Genomic DNA, 12,930 nt, shown 5'->3' with positions numbered 1-12,930 from the left:
TATGTGTATGAGAGTGTGTACATTCATGTGTGTGCATGTGTGTGTGTATGTGTGTAGTTACTTCTCTGAGAGTGGGTTTTGTAAACCTTCCTGACACACAGTCCTCTCATCTTTGAAATAGAAGTGACACCATCAGTGTGAGTGTAGACCCAGTGGATAATGTGTTTGCCCATCTCTATAAGGTTTCATATACTACAGTTACCAAAGAACACTGTTTTCCCAAGCCTGGCTGTGTTAATTATTGTTCTATTGTGATAAAACATCGTGACTAAGGCAACTTACAGAAGAAAAAGTTTATTTTGGGGCTTATGGTTTCAGAGGGTTAGAGTCCATTATGTCAGAGATTCACAGCTGAGATGGCGAGTGCAGCTGGAAGCTAAGCGTTGAGACCTCGTATCTTGAACCACAAACAAGAAGCAGAGAACACACGGAAATGGTGTGAGACTTTTAAACTTTCACAGCCTGCCTCTGACATATTTCCTTCAATGAGGTCACACTTCCTAAGTCTTGCAAACAGTCCCACCAACTAGGGACCAACTATTTAAATGTCCAGGACTATGGGGACATCTCATCCAGATCACCACACTGACCGTTTCCAGAGAAAGGAGGAGAGGAAGAGGGCAAGGGTTTGAATGAGAATTGCCCCCATAGGCTCATGTTCGAATCCTTGACTCCTCTTGACGGAATTCTTTGGGAAGGATTAGGAGGTGTGGCCTTGTTGGAAGAGGAGAGGAGGAGGTGTACCACTGGGGGGTGGGTTTCAGAAGACTCACAGCACTACCAGTTAGCTTGCTCCCTCTGCCTCGTGGATGTGTCACAGGATGTAAGCTCTCAGCTGCTGCTCCAGCCCCATGCCTGCCTGCCTACTGCCAGGCTCCCTATCCTGAAGGGCATGGACTCACGCCCTGAAACTGTAAGCCCCATTAATGCCTTCTTTTCGTAGTTGCCTTGGTCATGGTGACTTATCATAGAAATAGAGAAGTAACTGAGCCAGAAAGGAAGGAATCGGAAGGATGGGAGGGAAGAGGAGGAAAGGGAAGGGGAAGGGCGGATCCATTGGGCTCCTAGGGACACACTTGATTTCTTTGTTCCTTTCACAAGTGCTCTATGCTGACATTCAGTGCGCTCTGGAAACTGGACATGAGGAGAAAAGGAGAAAGTTCTGCCCTCAGGGAGCTTTCAGTCTCTTGAGAGCCGGATCCAAAGACTGAGGTTAAAATAGACCACAAGCCACGCCCGGGTGGAGACAGCCGAAAGCAGGAGTCCCCAGCTAGGGAGCTGGTGAAGGCCACCTCACAGAGGGACAGCTGTGCTTGACCAACATCGGTCACCTGGTGGGGGGAGGGAGGAGTGTAGCCCCACAGAGGGGCCCTAGAGGGTTGACACCCAGAGGCAGGGACAGGCAGGAGTCTGAAGGAGCAGTTGGGAATGAAGAGGCAGCAAAGATGTGATGTCATAAACCAGCCAGGTGGCTGGAGCTTGGATCTCAGCTGCGAGTGAGGGGTCAGGGAGAGATAGGAAAGGCGGCTGCTGCTTGTGGCCTTACGCCCCTCACTCAGACGCTGGGCATATGCAATGAGGACGTCTCAGGCCTGAATCCATAGAAAACTGCTTGGTCGACAGAGAAGAGAATTTCTTAACCCACTTGAGAGACAAGGCTGAGGAGGAGTCCGGATTCAAGCTTGGCTAACTTAGGGCCTGAGCTGTGAGAACAGGCTTGCCTCTCTCCTTCTAGCTTCTCCTGCCCCTCAGTTTGCTTCTGTCAGGCTCAAGTTCAGCTTTGGGCAGTGTGGCCTAGCAGTCAGAGCACTGTTGGGCCCGTGCTGCCTGGGTTTGCACTCTGTTAGTACAGGTGGCCTGAGAAGGTGCTTATCTTCTATAGCACACTCCCACCCCACCCCCATCTTCAGACCAAGGAACATCAGATTCGTGTTATTTTTGTTAGAACAAAAGGAAGTCCACACAGATAAGGTATGAATGCCCCGCTGTGTGCTGCCTTCACGTGTGGCCTCAGCTCTGGCTTGAAATCTATCAGGACAGAGGGAAATCATCTCCAAGGGATGTAGGCCCAGCCCTGGCTCTGTCATGAATAAACGGAGTCACTGTTATCCTGAGAGTATAGAGTGTTCCGGACCTTGGTCATAGGATCTGCTTGACGTGATGCTGAGAGACACGGCAGGCTCTTGGATCCAAAGCAGGGGCACGTCTCCTCAACAAACCTGGCCTGGTTTAATTCCGGGTGAGCAGAAGCTCCTGGCTGCTGCAGATGAGGCACAGAGGTGTCACAGACAGCCCTGAGACACCTCAGGGACAGTTCATTCCTGGGTTGGAGCTTAGGAGAGAATTCTGGCCGTGATGTTGCTAGAGTCACACGTGAAGGTTGCATGGATCAGTCCTGATGCACAGTCACCTAAGTAAAAGCCGAAGAGGAGGGCGGGAGAGCTGGGGAAGAGAGATGGGCTGCTCTGTGTTGGTGAAGAGTGGATCTTGGAAACTGGGGGCTTGACCAGGAGAATCCAGATCCCCGGCAGATCTGGGGTGTTGGGAAAGAGCCTGTAGCTTTGGAGGGAGGTGTGCAGAAGCCCCCCCCCCCCCCCAACTATCTGAGCTGTTACCTCACGACCTCAAACAAAAAGCATGCACACGGAGGAATGGTGGTTTTTTTTTTTAAGAGAGGATCTCACTTTGTAGCCTGGCTGGCTTGGATTTTGCTATATAGACCAGGCTGGCTCGAACTCTGCCATCTCCCCAGGGCTGGAATTAAAGGCACTTTGACCATAACTGTCACCTTCCTTTGTATAAGACTTCTTTCTCATGTGTGAGTGCACAATGTGCATGAGTGTAGGCCATGAGTGCACGTGTGTGTGCCCGTGTGTAGGCCACAAGAGTGCACATGTGTGTGTGCAGGTTGTGTAGGCTACATAAGTGCACATAGCTGTGTAGGTGTGTGCAGGTCCCATGAATGCTCGTGTGTGCAGGTGTGTAGGCCACATGAGTGTACATGTGTGTGGAGGTGTGTAGGCCCCATGAGTGCTCATGTGTGTGGAGGTGTGTAGGCCCCATGAGTGCTCATGTGTGTGTAGGTAGGTGTGTAGGCCCCATGAGTGCTCATGTGTGTGCAGGTATGAAGGCCCCATGAGTGCTCATGTGTGTGCAGGTATGTAGGCCCCATGAGTGCTCATGTGTGTAGGTAGGTGTGTAGGCCCCATGAGTGCTCATGTGTGTGCAAGTGTGTAGGCCCCATGAGTGTACATGTGTGTGCAGGTATGTAGGCCACATGAGTGTACATGTGTGTGCAGGTGTGTAGGCCACATGAGTGCTCATGTGTGTGCAGGTGTGCAGGCCACAAGTCAACTTTGGGTGTCTTCCTCTGTCACTCTCTAACTTGTTTTTTTGTGGCAGTCTTCCACTAAACTTGGATCTCTTTTCATTTTATCTAGACTGGTTACCATGGAGCCCTGGGGAACTACCTGTCTCTGAGGCTCCTCCCCTAGAACTTTGTTATACTGCTAGCTTTATTATTGTTATTGTTATTATTATTATTATCATCATTATAATTATTTTAAATAGCATTTTTTTAGTTTCCCTGGCTGGCCTAGAACTTGCTATGGAGACCAGGCTGACCTTGAACTTACAGAGATCCATCGGTCTCTGCCTCTCTACTGTAAAGATTAAAGGGGTACGCCATCGTGCTCAACAACTTTTTAAAATTACATCCTTTTATTTATTGTGTGTGCACATGTGTATGTTGTGTGTGTACACCTGTTTGTACATGTGTGTACATGTATATGTGTATTGTGTACATGTATATGTGTGTTGTGTACATGTGTGTGCATGTATATGTGTATTGTGTACATGTGTGTGCATGTATATGTGTGTTGTATACATGTGTGTACACATGTATGTGTGTGTGTGTGTGTGTGTGTGTGTGTGTGTGTGTGCCATAGCTTATGTGTGGATGTCAGAGGACAACTCTGAGGAGTCAGTTCGCTCTTTCCACCATGTCAGTCTTGGGTGGGAACTCAGGTCACAGTCTTGGTGGCAGATATCTTTGCGTGTAGACTGTGGAGATGTGAACTCTGGTCTTTATGCATATACTGCGAGCACTTTACCCACTGAGCTATCTACCAAATCCCTGTCGGACACCTCTCTGTGTCGTGTGAATCCCTGCCATGCACCTGTCTCCCCTAGGCCAAATCAACCCTGAAACCTTCCTCCCATGCTATGGGGGCCCAATGCAGCTGCAGGCCACAGGCCCTGTGGGAGAGCTGAGCTGCGGATGACGCTCTGTGTCCGTCCCTCTTCTGTCTGACAGATATGTCCCTCCTTCTCTTAAGAGCCCACAGTCACCCCATTTGTTCAGGTGCTCACGTAAGCATTTTATTATTTACTTAGTGTGCATGTGTGCGTATGTGTGTGTGTATACACACTCCGTGGCACACACAGGGAGGTCAGAGGACCACTGACAGGAATTGGTTCTCTCCTTCCACCCCACCTGTAGGTCCCAGAGATTGAACTCAGGTTGTCAGACTTGGTGGTAAGTGTGTTTGCTCATTGAGTCATTTCACTGGTTCATCTTACAACGACTTTTATGCAGGTCTCCTGACCCATGACCTCTACTTCTCTTCTGTCCCTTAGTCTCTTTCAGTGTATATTTAGTGATCCCTGGCCTCAGTCATTCTTGTCTGTATCCTAACATCATTCCTTCCACAGACGCAGTCCAGACAAACTTCACTCCTAGGTGATGTTTATCCTTTGACTTGGAGATTATGCTGGGTGGCCTCAAATAATAGCACACCGGTGTTACTAGGACTGGTTACTAGGTACCCTGAACCCTCACCTCTGCTCCACTCTTCCAGAAGGTTCTTCCCCTTCGCCCTGCCCTTCGAGCCTCCGTGTCTCAGACCTTGAGCCTCCTGACATCCTCCTTCATCCCACGTCTTCCGTTGCTCCTCACTGGCTCTCATGTCCCAACACTCAGGTTTCTTCTGTCTTAAAATAGCCCTTCTGCACCCCCACTGCCTGCTCCAGTTACTCTCCTGCAGCCAAGCCTCTCAGATCGGACCCCACTCACCACCCCCTCTCTCTGAGCTTCCAACTGATTCTAGGACTTTCCCAGCCTGGCCTCACTCTCTCCTCCAACGGTCCTTTCTCAGTCCTTATGTTGGCTGCTCTTTTGGCCTCTTCGTCTGTGACATCCACTTCCCCTCCACTAACATTTCTGAGGGGACTAGAGACTGTGGGCTTTAGGATAACGCTGGGGCCCAATGTGTCTGCTTCTTTCCATGTAACCTAAGTTCTCCCCATTTTTGGAAAACAGGGTGAAGCCAGCATGGTAGCGAATGCCTTTAATCCCAACACTCAGGAGGTAGAGGCAGGTGGATCTCTGTGAGTTCGGGGCCAGCCTGGTGTACAAAGCAAGTCCAGGACAGCCAGGACTACACAGAGAAACCCTGTCTTGAAAAACCAAAATCGACCAACTGACCAACCACCTAACCAAAAAAGACAGGGTGATGTCAGTAGACAGTTGGGGACTGTCTTAGTTACGTTCCTATTACTGTGAAGAGACACATTGACCAAGGCAACTTATAAAAGAAAGCATTTAAATAGGAGATTCTTACAGTTTCGGAGGGTGAGTCCATGGCCATCATGGTGGGGAGCATGGCGGCAGACAAGCAGGCGCAGCACCGGACCAGTAGCTGAGAGCTCACGTGTGATCCACAACCAAGAGGCAGGGAGAGAATGAAGGCCAACTGGAATGGCAGAGGCCTTTGGAATCTCAAGGGACGCCCCCAAATGGCACCTCTTCCAACAAGTCCATACCCTGATCTTTTCCCAAACAATTCCACCAACTGTGGACCAAGCATTCAAACACAAGAGCCTATAGGAGCCATTCTAATTCAAACCTCCACAGCGACACTGAGGGTTTAGGAAGATGTTCACAGTTGTGGCTGAGCACCGTTATCTCATGCATTGTCTGGGCCTCTGATAACTTGTTTGCTTCCCTCTCTGTAATTGGCCAGCATCTATTTTTGTCTCTAGGAGCCTCCCGCCCAGCGCCTCAGGGTTCTGTCCTGCCTCCTAGTTGATTCCTTCTTGTGCTTCCTTGCCTGGCACTGGTTTGGCTCACAATATGATGATGGCAGTCCATCTTCATCTGTACCCTGAAACCCTGCCTTGCAGAATCCTTTGGAATGGCTGCCTGGGTAGCCCTAGTACTGGAAAGCAGAGCTCCCTGCCTTAAGAATCCCAGGTTTTGGTAAGGGGGCATCACATGGACCCATAAAAAGAGGCATGAGGTATTTATAGACGGTGACTGTACCACGATAGCGGTGGCATCAGTGAAGGTGGTCAGGGAAAGCCTCTGTGGGAGGTGACATTTTAGCTGAGACCTGACCCATGGGGAGACCCAGCCAGGACGTGATGTTCCTGTCAGAGAGACAGCGGGTGAAAAGGTCCATGCTAGGAATGAATCTGTCATGTCTGAGTAGGAAAGAGGCCAGTGTGGCAGAGATTTACTGAACAAGAGGGGCAGGAGAGGACACGAGTTTGGGCAGGCAGGAAGGTGTTTCCAAGTACACCCCACCCCAAACACTGTCCTTGCATGCTTTGGCTGACCATGAATAGTGTCTTCTTATGCCTCAGTTTCTGTCCTTGGCCTTCCTCTCTCAGCCAGGCATCTCTTCTGAGGTCCTTTCCACCTTGTAGAGTTTCCTGTCTCGTATCACCGGCCTTGCTTCTTACTTGGCCCACAAGTTCTGGGTCCACCACTCTCTACCGATGTTGTCTTAGTCAGGGTTTTTATTCCTGAACAAACATCTTGACCAAGGAGCAAGTTGGTGAGGAAAGGGTTTATTCAGCTTATACTTCCACATTGCTGTTCATCACCAAAGGAAGTCAGGACTGGAACTCAAGCAGGTCAAGAAGCAGGAGCTGATACAGAGACCATGGAGGGATGTTACTTACTGGCTTGCTTCCTCTGGCTTGTTCAGCTTGCTTTCTTGTAAAACCCAAGACTACCAGCCCAGGGATGGCACCACCCACAATGGGCCCTCCCACCTTTGATCACTAACTGAGAAAATGCCTTACAGCTGGATCTCATGGAGGCATTTCCTCAAGAGAGGCTCCTTTCTCTGTGATAACTTCCAGCTTGTGTCAAGTTGACACACAAACCCAGCCAGTACAGATGTCATGGTGTCTTTTATTTTACTTTTTTCAAAGATACATTTATATCTTAAATATATGAATGCTTTGCATGTATTTATGGGTGCCACGTGCATGTAGTACCAGTGAGAGCCACAAGAGGCATCAGAGCCATTGGAACTACAGTTATAGATGGTTGTGAGCTGCCTGACGTGGGTGCTGAGAACTGAACCCAGCTCTTCTGTAAGGCAGCAAGTGCGCTTAACCACAGATCCACCTCTCCAGCCCCCATCAGGGTGTTACTAAAACAGGCACCCTGCCAGGCCACTTCTTGTATAACCTGCCCCTGGACCCAGTGAAGCTACTCGTGGCCAGAGGTTAAAATCTCCAGACCTTCCTGCAGTCCCTAAGTTGTGGCCCTCCTGGGGACATGCTCCTCCTGAATTTTCATCCCTCTCCCTCAAACCCTCTATGTCCTATTGGCCTTTGAAAATGCTGTTCGTACCCCAACTGCCCTTGTGCGTCTGGCTCACATCTCATCTAGCCCTCCAGATCTGGGATGCCCCTTCTTTTCTGATAACCTCCCAGACAACTGGGAAGTCTGTCAGGTGTTCCTTGCTGGGGGTGGGTAGTCCTTGAGTCTCCCTTCATATGTTTAGTTACATGTTGAGTGTGTTTTCTTCAGTTATGCAAACCCTGGAAGAACGGGGCCTAAGACTGTATGCTCATGGCTTGACCTGGTGTCTGATGCCTAGTGTTCACAGTCATGCCTGGTACATCACAGATCCTCAGTAAACGTGTTGGATGAGTGAGTGAGTTCTGTAGAGAACTCTGGAAGGAGAAGCAGATGGAGAAGCAGCTTGTTGGCCTGCCCACATGCTACAGATCACTCACTCACCCTTCTTCACCACTCCTGGTCTTTCAGGGTGGGGCTCAGGTTGCCCGATATTTTCCTGGCCTCTGTCCTGATTCCATTGCAGCTCAGGGTCCAGGTTCCTACCCAGCTTGTGTACCTCAGCATTTGAGTGATTCAGGTCCAGGGCACCAGGCCTGAGTTTTTAGTCATCTGCTTCTCTGAAGACATCTTTGCCCAAGAGAGGCAGGTCCTGGGTCTAGCCCCAAAGACAACCGCAGTGGGCCAGGTCTAGGTAAAGCCAAATCAGGAAACTGTGGGGGGTTTAGTTGGCAGTGTAGTTGAAACAGAGAGTGAGGCTGAAATGAAGATGCCATTGACCTCTCTCTCTCTCTGTGTCCCATGAGAGAGGACAGGTGGGGTGGCCAGCCTTTTAAGTTCTGTGCTGGAGTGTCTGTTTCTTTTGTACAAGAGGGCACTTCTAAGAGTGGCGTGGCTATCTGTCTATCTATCTATCTATCTATCTATCTATCTATCTATCTATCTATCTAAGAGAAGAATCTTGTGGGTCTGGAGAGATGGCTCAGCAGTTAAGAGCATTGGCTGATCTTCCAGAGGTCCTGAGTTCAATTCCCAGCAACCACATGGTGGCTCACAACCATGTATAATTCAATCTGATGCCCTCTTCAGGCATGCAGATAGAGCACTTATAAATAAATAAATAAACCTTGAAGAAGAAGGAAGAGGAGAAAAAGGAGAAGAAAGAGAAGAAGAAGGCAGAAGAGGAGGAAGAGGGAAAGGAGGAGGGGGAGGAGGAGGAGAAGGAGAAGAAGAGGAAGAAGAAGAGGAAGAAAAAGAAGGAGGAGAAGGAGAAGGAGGAGGAGGAGAAGGAGGAGGAGGATGAGAAGAAGAAGAAGAAGAAGAAGAAGAAGAAGAAGAAGAAGAAGAAGAAGAAGAAGAAGAAGAAGAAGAGGAAAGAATCATTCTCCATCTCCTGAGAGCTGAGGTTACAGGTGTGTGTCACCACGGGTAGCTCCACCTTGAGCAATGGCCTTGTCCCTGCTACTGGCCACTCCTAGCTCAGTGCACACTGAACACCACTAATGTCCAGAGTGTATTTTAGGGAGGGATTAAGCAAGGCTTCCAAAGCCTCAGGGATCACCTCAGTAAACCAGTGTGTTCTCTCTCACCTTGTAAGCTTCTCTGCCATTTCTGCTGTCCCTCTAGATGGTTCTCCTCAGACATGGTCACCATGTCTCATGAAGATGCTGCTTTGTGCTTTAGGTGGCTGTCCTTAGTCCTCAGCCTGGGCCTGGGGCATTTCCACATGGGCCTTTCTGACCCTGGCTTTGTATCTCTCCCCTCTAGGGCTCTCTAATTTCCAGGTCCTGCTGGCCTTTGAAAGCTACTCAGATTGAGGCTGACAGTCTATGTGGACACTCATGTCTTCATGACTCCAGACTATTCTTTACACAGTTAGTCTCCAGATGTGTGCTCCCTTCTTGGGCTGGTTTTATAACAAGAGGCATCATATTAACTGGAAACTTCTCTGCCTGAGCCATCTGCTCAAATGCCAGCCCCGTTAGGAAGTGGGGGTTGCTGTTTAAAAATGTTGTAATTTAAAATGTCTTAAAAGATTATTAAATTATTATGTGTGTGTTTTGCTTGCATGTGTATATGTGTACCATGTGTGTGCCGGGTGCCCACGGAGATCTGAAGAGAGGGTTGGATCCCCTAGAAGTGGGGTGGTGAGCCACCATGTGGGTGCTGGGAAGTGAACCTGGGTCCCCTGCAATAGCAATGATGGTCTTAGTGTTCTTAGCCCCCGAGCCTGTGCTCCAGCCCCAAGGTGAGCTGTTTTGTTCACTTCGTACAGACAGCTGTCAAGAAGTGCGTTTCTGAAGGAACGGTACCTTCTCTTGAACTTCTTCAATGATCGCAGGGTGGCAAGAAGGGGCACTGTAAGTGTGTCACAGTTACTTAACTTTCTCAATCCAACAAATGAAACATCACCTCCCAGAGCATGCTGGAACTTAACAGAGGCACCAGAAAACTTAGAGAGAGAGATGTCACGACAGAGTTTAGGGGGACATTGGACAACTTGCATACTTCATTCTCTGCCTTTCAGATTTAGCAGTAAGGACGTTTTGTGAAAAAAGTCAAGTTTGGAATGTTTCCAGCACTGCTAGGTCTCTAGACACCACTCCCAAAGGAGTTAAAAAAAAAAAAACCAAAAAACACCAACAACCAGCATTCTTTTCTCTGTGTGCTGGCTGGGTGCTCCTGTCCTTGGGAAGCCATCCCAGAGGTTAGAGGATCCTGGGTGTGAAGCCAGCAGCCTCGAAACACACAGGTGGCTGCAGAACACTTTGCTGCTTCTTATTTCCCAATTTTGAATGTATCTTTTTTTGTTTAAATGCCTTTATGGCGAACCAAATGTTTCAAGAATTGTAGGGGAAGTGAACTAAAAGCAGACGCAATATTTCATCATTTGTTATTTGAGAGAATTGATGAATATTTCAAAACCATTTGGCAGGAAACAGAGGATTACGGCCCAACTTCCTCCCCCAGGGGCTAAGGCAGCATTTCTTCAAATGGGCGCCAAACTCTTCCACCCCCAAGGGCTCTAATGAGAGTAACACAGGAACAAAGGGTTTCATTGTCTGATATTTGGGGGGGGGAATATTGGGCTAATCAGAGTCAGGCCCTGCCCCCATTATGTTAAAGCGATAGGTTTATTTTTAAAATTAGCATGCAGGGGCTGGGGAGGTGGCTCAGTGGTTACCAGCATTGACTGCTCTCTCAGAGGTCCTGAGTTCAGCTTCCCAAACCCATGTGGCAGCTCACAACTGTCTGTAGCTCCGGTTCCAGAGGATCTGACACCTTCACACCAGTACACATAAAATACATTTTAAAAACAAGATAGCACGCAAAGTAATTGGTGTCATTGTGGCGTTTTTCCTACGCAGGGGCCAGACTTCAAATTATCAGGGGCTAAATTGACTCCTCATTTTCCACCGGGTGAAACAGGGCTCTTTATCACAACAGTACCCTCCTCTTCCTCAGGTCAATTAAATTTTAAGTTAATGTTTTGTGTGTGACAGGGTCTGTCTTATGTAGCCTAGGCTGTCTGGGACTAACATCACACCATCCAATCTCCTGAGTGCTGAGATTACAGACGTGATCTGCCTTGCCTTGTTGCTATGCCAACATAAAGGTAAGTGTAAAAGCAAGGTTGGGAGACTAAGGCGGGACAATCCCCTGAGCCTAGGAGTGGAAGACCAGCCTGGGCAACACAGCCAGATCCTGCCCTTAAAACAGAACAAGTGGGCATAGTGTCTGTCATATGCCCGCAGTCTCAGGACCTGGGGAACACACACCAGACAACAAGGAGTTCAGGATTATCCTTAGATGCAGAGTGAGTTTGAGGCCAGCCTGGACTACGTGAGAACTTACGTCACAAAAACAAACCAGGGGCTGGAGAGCTGGCACAGCAGTTAAGAGCAGATACTCCTCTCGCAGAGGCCCTGAGTTTGGTTCCCAGGACCCATGCAGGGCAACTCACAGCTGTCTGTAACCCCAGCGCATGAGGATCCAACTGGTTGGCCTGAACTCACTATGTAGATCTGGCTGGCTTCAAATTCATAGAGATCTGCCCTGTCCCCAGAGTGCTGCACTAAAAGTATGTGATACCACAGCTGACTCTTTCTTTTCTATCTTTTAAAAAAAACAACTTATTTATTTGTTTCTAATACAGTTCAGCTAATACCTTTATTTGTAAATGTAAAAAAATTAGCTGGACATGGTGGTGCATGTCTTTAAGCTCAGCACTCAGGAGGCAGACACAGGTGGATCTCTGTGAGTCTAAGGCAAGCCTTGTCTATGAAGTGAGTTCTAGGACAGTCAGGGCTACATGAGTTCTAGGACAGTCAGGGCTACACAGAGAAACCCTGCATTGAAAATAAATAAATAAATAATTTAAAAAAGTAAAAATTTATTTTGTGCATGTGAATGCTTTACCTGGATGTATGTCTGAGCACCATGTACCTGCGTGGTGCACGGACATACTTCACAGGGCAGAAGACGGCATCGGATCTCCTGGAACTGGAGTTATAGACATTTGTGAGCCCCCATGTGAGTACCAGGAACTGAACGTGGTCATTCATTAGATCACTGAGTGCTCTTAACTTCTGAGACCTCCCTCCAGCCCCTCAAATTTTACTTTATTGTTTTTTTTTTTTTTTTTAAATAAGGTGTAATGTAGCCTAGGCTGACCTCTAACTAGGAAGCTGAGGACGATTTTAAACTTCCTGATCCTCCTGACCCCCCCTCTTCCCTTTGGTATCAGGGTCTCATGTATCCAAGGCTGGCTTTGAGCTTTCTATGTAGCTGAGACCGGCTTTGAACTCCTGATCCTCTGCCTACACTCCCCACGGCCTGGAAGCATCACCATGCTGTGCTTGATGGATGTTTTCCCAGGGGCATCTTTTGCAGCCTCATCTGATGAATATGCTTCGGGGACCATTGTCTAGAACCTTCCTTCTGGAAGAAGAGAAACACTTTGTAAGAAAATCAGATCACGCCTGTTCAGAGAGAAGCTTCCCCCTTCTGTCGGAACGACGGTACCAGACTCAACTTTGTTTCCAACGACTGTAATGTCAAGCTACTAAATTTAAGTCCTTTCCCTACTAAAGAGCAATTTAAAATCACATTTCCGAGCTGTGACTTAGATGAGACAGCTTCTGCACTGAGCGATGGCCAAATGTGTGCATTGGTTTTATGTAGGATGCAAATGTCCTGGGATTTGGTTTTGCTGCAACTGTCTTCCGCCAAGTTCCCATGCTCTGTGGTTCCAGTTCGGCTCCCTTCTGGAAGCTCGGGAGAAGCTGGCTGCTGTTCCCCAGCACAGATGTCATGAAGGACAGTCCTTTCCT

At 48.5% G+C, this 12,930-nt stretch overlaps 1 protein-coding gene across 2 annotated transcripts in view; it reads left to right on the top strand.

Annotated features, from left to right (window-relative positions):
* Nucleotides 1–12,518, top strand: part of LOC114633654 (small integral membrane protein 41-like) — a 16,652-nt gene extending 4,134 nt beyond the window's left edge. Inside the window, exons 2-3 of one of the 2 annotated variants that reach the window (XM_028782244.1) lie at nucleotides 11,101–11,213; nucleotides 12,476–12,518. The gene's annotated coding sequence lies outside the window, so the exon portion shown is untranslated. Of the gene's footprint in view, nucleotides 1–11,100; nucleotides 11,214–12,344; nucleotides 12,383–12,475 lie in introns of those variants that run through there. The other variant, XM_028782245.1, reaches the window with a different exon arrangement.
* The last annotated feature ends 412 nt before the right edge of the window (nucleotides 12,519–12,930 follow it).

This window comes from Grammomys surdaster, unplaced genomic scaffold (genome assembly GCF_004785775.1).
Source record: "Grammomys surdaster isolate TR1022 unplaced genomic scaffold, NIH_TR_1.0 724, whole genome shotgun sequence".
Taxonomy (NCBI): Eukaryota; Metazoa; Chordata; class Mammalia; order Rodentia; family Muridae; genus Grammomys; species Grammomys surdaster.
Note: the sequence above shows the minus strand (reverse complement) of the source record. Positions and strands in the feature narration are given on the sequence as shown.